Consider the following 6,561-nt stretch of genomic DNA (forward strand, 5'->3'; position numbering starts at 1 on the left):
CTGGGCTCTATTTATGCTGGGCCAGACTACATTGGGCTTGCGGAATTGCAGGTTGGTGTTAGTCGGCTCTAAAGGCTCACTTTAAACAAGGCCTGCGTGATCGTGTTAAGGAGTTCTGGGTTGGTCACCTAGATCCCCCTACTCTTGAACAGGCCATGACTTTGGACATCCGTATTGACCATAGAATCTGGGAGATTTTTTTTTTTGTGTGTAGATTGTGAACCCCATATAGGGATCACAATGTACATTTTGTAAAAATTCACGCAAACACGGGAACATACAAACTCCTTGCAGATGTTGTTCCTGTCATGATTTGAACCCAGGACTCCAGTGCTGAAAGACTGCAGTGCTAACCACTAAGCCACTGTGTTGCCTCCAGAATCTGGGAAAATTTTAAAGAGAGAGTAGAGCCTGTTTCCTCCTGGTTTTCTGTCTCTTCCTCTCTCTCTCTCCTGAAGACTTGATGAGAACATCATCTCAGGAATAATCTCTGCCTGTACAGTGGTACTTCAGGTCATATCATCCGAGACTGCTCGATCAGAACCCGTCTACCAGTGGATAAACTTAAGTGCCTGAGTGGTAGTCGGAAGAACCACTCAAGCAACCAGGTACTTGCTGGAAATAACAATAAGATGTTGTTATCTGTATCTCTGTCCTCTGGGGACAGATCTAGTTCTGACCAGGCCCTAGTCTTGTCATGAGATTATTTAAGGCAATTAGAAATATAAATCCAGTAGTACATAAGCCAGTCCCAGCATGAGACTTACCAATGCTCCTGAAAGTTTTAATGGGTCCCCCACTTGAGCTCATTCTTCAAGCAAGCTGTCACGCTACTGGTGGTACGGGATCAGGAGTCCAGTCGTCGGGAAACACAGAGGAGGCTGGAGACAGCAGGTGGATGGCCCACAGGGGGCTGAGGTAGTAGTCCAAGATCAGCTGAGTAAAGACCAGGTAGAACTCTGTAGTCTTTCAAGGGCTGTAGTCAAGCTACGGTGAGCTTGCAGGTGAAGTTCCAAAGAACTGAAGAAGATCTCCAGCAAGGAGGTCTCCTGGGTGTTCAGGCTGTATCCGGAATAAACAGAACACAATACCAACACAAACAGGAAGTGTCAGAGTCACCTATATATAGCCAGTCCAATCAAGGTTAATACAGGGCGGGTTCCAATTATTAGCAGCAGCTGATGAGCCTCAGCAGTAGGCTCCGCACAGACGTCCAACAGGACATTATTCCACAAGCCTGATAGCTCAGGTAGCAAGGAGACACCGGGCAAGACAGCAGGTCACAGGTTCAAATCCTGACACAAGCTTGGAACATTTATAATCAAGGACCTTCTTTTTAGCCGCAACTATGTCAGACCAAAGGATTAGTGAAGTACAAGCCCTCTCTTGCAGAGATCCATATTTACGAATCCGGGATGACTGTGTGACCGAGAGAACATTACCAGAATTTACTCCACAGAAATCAGAAAATAATATTACCTGTGTTCTGACCTCATCCTGAAAATGACCAACAAAATACCTTACATACATTACATATAAGAATAGCCATCTTGTCTTATCTACAAGTGTCTCAAGTGTTCAGAAAATCAGAATCTTTGTTTGTTCATACTTCACTAGCAAAGTGGATTAAGGACACCATCAGGATCTGTTATGAGATCGCAGAACAATCCACACCAAAATCTTTGAGGGCACTATCTGCTCAAGCCACTTTGCATCATCGGTAGAGTAAGAAAGATTATGAATGATAATCTGTTTTCCCTTAGCCCAAACAGCAGCACAACTGGGGTATTCCTGCCCCTAATGAGCTGTTAGGACAGGTGGAATTTTTAATTACCTAACAGCTTTGACCCCTATAAGAGGCCGGAAGACCTGCTCCTCCCTTGTGTTAGTATCAAGTATAGCATATAAAGAGCAATTACAAAGTGGTACACACATAAAGAATCTGTACAACAGTACCTCCTAGGGAGGGAGCCTTGTGCTGCTGTTTGGGCTAAGGGAAAACAGATTATCATTCATAATCTTTCTTTCCCCCTACTCCCAACAGCAGCACAACTGGGGATTTAGCAAGTATTGTTTCCCCTAGGGCGGGTCATCCTGGCAGGCTGATGCCAAGACAGAGCGCCCAAATGCTGTAGCATCGGCCGTACGCCAGTCCAGTCTGTAATGTTTGGAAAAAGTCAGTTGTGAGCTCCAAGAGGCTGCAGCACATAAAAGAGAGGAACCGTCTCTCTGCCCATGATGTCACCACTGCCCGGGTGGCATGGGCTCGTAGGAATTCTGGAACAGGAAGATCTTGGGCCCGTAGGGAACAGCTAACAGCTTCTCTGATCCATCTAGACAGGGTTACCTTTGATGCTTTACAGCCTCTATAGTGGCCAAACACATTAACCAGAAGATTCTCTGATCTTCGGAACGGTGCTGTACGGTCTAGGTAAATACGTAGTGCTCTTACCAGATCCAGTGTGTGTAGCTTCTCCTCCTGCTCCGTGGCAGGAGAGGGAAAGAAACCCGGTAAGGTGATCCCTTGATTGGTGTTCTGAAGTATGGGTACCTTCGGCAAGAATCCTGGGACGAACCTCAGCTGCACCCTGTCTGGAAAGAAGGTTGTGAAGAGTTCGGAGGCTGCTAAGGCCTGTAGTCCACCCACTCTCTTAGCGGAGGTTATTGCCAGCAGGAACGTCACCTTGAATGACAGGTACTTCCAGTCCACTTCAGATAATGGTTTGAAGGGGGGTGCACAAAGCCCTTGTAGAACCGCGGCCAGGTCCCACCTTGGGACAGGGGGCCGTACCTGGGGGCGGAGCCTGGCAGTCCCCCTAAGGAACTGTTTGACACTTGGACCTTGAGGGTGGCAGGTGCTAGTCCTCTCTCCAGGCTGTTCTGTAAGAACTCTAGGACTGCATCTCTGTCTGGATCGCGGTGGCTGCCTGTACACCAATCTCGGAATATCCGGGCGATCCTGTGGTAGCTCTGATTGATTGGTTGCCTCTGCTCTTGAATGGGCTAAGGTACTTAGCACTCCCTGGGACAATCCTCTGTCTGCGCATATGGCGCGGTTAACCTCCAGGCAGTGAGGTTGAATTTGTCTAGGCCCAGGCACGGCCGACTGTTCAATGACACCAGGTTCCTGACTGGTGGAAGCCTCCAGTAGTTCCCCCGACTCATAAGGATAAGGTCGGTGAACCATGCCCTTTTTGGCCAGAACAGCATGATCACTATAGCCGAAGTCTGGTCCTGCCTGAGTTTCGCCAATACCTTCGGGATCATCGGGATGGGAGGGAACACGTATGCCAGTTCGAACCTCCATGGTATTGACAGGGCATCCACAGCCAAAGGGTTGTCTTCCCGGTACAGGGAGCAAAACCTTTCTACTTTGGCATTGTGTTCGGTGGCCATCAGATCCACCTCGGGGAGACCCCACCTCCTGGTCAGGTAGTGGAAGATGTCCTGATTCAAGGACCATTCGCCTGCGGTCGGGCGGCCTCTGCCAAGTTGATCCGCTAGGATGTTCAGGCGGCCCTGGATATGTACCGCGGCCAGCTGGGAGAGGTTCCGTTCTGCCCAGGAGAAGATCAGGTTGGTGACTTGCAGGAGCGAGGGGGACCTGGTACCTCCCTGCTTGTTGATATAATGGACTGTCGTCAGATTGTCCGACCTTACTTTGACCACCTTCCCCCGTAGAAGTGGTGCAAATGACAGAAGGGCTCGATGAACTGCGGTAAGCTTGCGCCAATTGGATGAGCGCGTCCTCTCCTGCTGATTCCACGTACCTTGTACCAGGGTCTCCCCCAGATGAGCTCCCCAGCCTGTGAGGGAGGCATCTGTAGTCAACAGGGTCCAGGCGAGCTGGACCGAGGACTTCCCATCTCGTAGATGGGTCCACCAGAGCAAGGTTTGCCGGGTGCTGATGGTTAACTGGATTGGCTTCTGTAAACCTGAAGGACTGTGATTCCAGACTCTCAAGATCTCGTTCTGTAGTGGGCGCATATGCCATAGGGTCCAAGGAACTGCATCTAGGGTAGCAGACATCAATCCAAGGACCTTCATAGCCATCCTGATGGTGACCTTCCGTGTAGAAGATAAGTGATGTACTGCCCGAGCAATGAATATGCCTTGAAGGCGCAGGGCAGCAGCGATCGGAGCTATGACCTTTGTGAAGGTGTGGGGGGCGGAGGATATGCCGAACGGGAGGACTGCGAACTGGAAGTGCGCCTCTTTCCCTTCTATGTTTATGGCAATCCTTAGGAACTTTCGGTGTGTCAGAAAGATGGGTACGTGGAGATAGGCGTCCTTCAGGTCCAGAGTGACGACGTGATCTCCAGGCTGTAGAGAGGGCAGCACTGACCTGATAGTTTCCATGCGGAAGCGCACCTTGCGGATGAAGCGATTCAGGTATCTGAGGTCGATGATCATGCGCCACTCGCCTGATGATTTGGGGAAGACTGGAGAATAGACGCTTGTGCCTTGATCTGCGCGAGGTACCACCTCCAGCGCGGCCTTGTCCACATACTCTTGAATCGATTTCTCCAGATGAAGTTGTTTGGAGCCCTGAAGAGGGTGGGTTCTTACCATCTTCTCTGGCGGCTGGGAAATAAAATTGATTTTATAACCCTCCTGGATCGTCTGGATGACCCAGGGGTCCCGTACACTTTGGCGCCAAGCATCCACATAGTGGGAAAGACGGCCGCCCGCCACAGGGAAGGGGGGGATGGGGAGGGGGGGGGGAGGTGGGAGAATTAGAAGGAGGTTCTCTTATGGCCACGAGAGGAACCCCGACCTCTTCCTCCGCCGGACCACCGCTGGCCTCTGGTTCCTCTTCTAGAGGCTCCCCGACCCCGAAAGGAGGAGCTCTGTCCTTCAAAGGGCTGAAGTAGATTTTTGCCTTGGAGTCGGCCAATCCCTCCAAGACATGGCCTATCTTCAGACAGATTCTGCCTTGCAAATACCTGTTGAAATGGAAAAACCTTACTCCCATTTATTTCATTTTCGAGCTCCTTCCCGAACAGCCGGCCGGGTTCAAAGGGGAGGCTACACAGGCTGTTCTTAGATGTGAGGTCAGCTCTCCAGGGCTTCAGCCACAGGGGCCGGCGAGCAGCGGTAGCTAACGCCATAGATCTAGCGACCAGACGGGTCTGGAAATGGGTGGCCTCCGTTAAGTGGTCTACCAGCAAGGTGATGTCCGACATCGCCGCTAGGAGGTCGTCCTGATCCACTCCGGAGTCAATGTCTTTGGCCAGAGACGAGAGCTCTGCCCGCAGGCCAGTGACTACTTCATTGGCGACAATGCCAAGAGAGGCCTGGGCAGAGAAGGCCGAATACACTTGCCTCAGGGATCCTTCCACCCGTCGATCCATAGGATCCCTCAGACTTGACCCGTCTTCAGTCGGGAGGACCGTGCGTCCTGATAACTTGGCGACAGCCACATCCACTTTAGGCAGAGAGCCCCACGCCTTTAGCTGGCTTTCAGAGACAGGGAATAGGGTTTTAAAACGCCTAGATGGGGCAAAGGGTTTTTCTGGGCGCCTCCACTCCTCTTCCATCAGGCGGAGCATCTCTGAGGAAGGCTTGAAGGTACGGGACCTGCGGCTTGCGCCTTCTCCACCCTCCCGGTCTCTGATCCTGAGTGCTCTGAACAATTTTGACATCTTCTCCATAGGGAAGATCTCCTTCTCCTCCTCAGAATCTGACGACGACTTCACATCTCTGAGGCGCAGGTTCTCCAAGGGCGGGAGGGACAATTCATAGTCCAGGCGCGGTCTCTTGGCCAGGTGGGAGACGGAGGTTTCCATCCTCTTCATAGAATCCTGGACAAATCCCTTCACCCAGGATACCATCTCATGCATGGGGGTCGCCTCAGAGGAGGGAGCTTTACATCCCTGGCAAGACCGGTACTGGGAGTCGTCCGAAAGAGGGATTCTGCAGGTGGCACTAGCGGAGGAGGAAGAAGAAGACATTCTGTGGGAGAAGAGAGAAACAACAAAACTAACAAACTTGCCCCCATGGTGGGGATACTCCCCTTCCCCCACAGGACAGAAAAAAACACAAGGGAGGAGCAGGTCTTCCGGCCTCTTATAGGGGTCAAAGCTGTTAGGTAATTAAAAATTCCACCTGTCCTAACAGCTCATTACGGGCAGGAATACCCCAGTTGTGCTGCTGTTGGGCGTAGGGGGAACTAAATATGCAAACCAGCAACATAGTCATCTCCTACTACATTTATTAAACATGACATGTTGGACATAATGGCCTCTGAGGATTCAGCCTTCGGAAAAATGGTACATAAGGAGGCAAAAGAATCCCAACTCAAGTAATATTACTTTGTAAGTCTCAATGATGTACAGCCGATGGGCGAGTAGGAAAGCTGAAATGTCCTTATGTTCTATTGCTTTTATAGTATACAAGGACTCAGTGGACCTCTTATCCTCCTCAGGATAACAATATAATTTCATTGTGGATAATTTTATCCGAGTAGCTCATGTGAACATTTTTTTTTTATTTCAAGACTGTAGATAATGTTACTTGGTCTTGTTCTATTATATTTTTGCATTGAACATAAAATAACTC

The sequence above is a fragment of the Leptodactylus fuscus genome, chromosome 7 (assembly GCF_031893055.1).
Source record: "Leptodactylus fuscus isolate aLepFus1 chromosome 7, aLepFus1.hap2, whole genome shotgun sequence".
Taxonomy (NCBI): Eukaryota; Metazoa; Chordata; class Amphibia; order Anura; family Leptodactylidae; genus Leptodactylus; species Leptodactylus fuscus.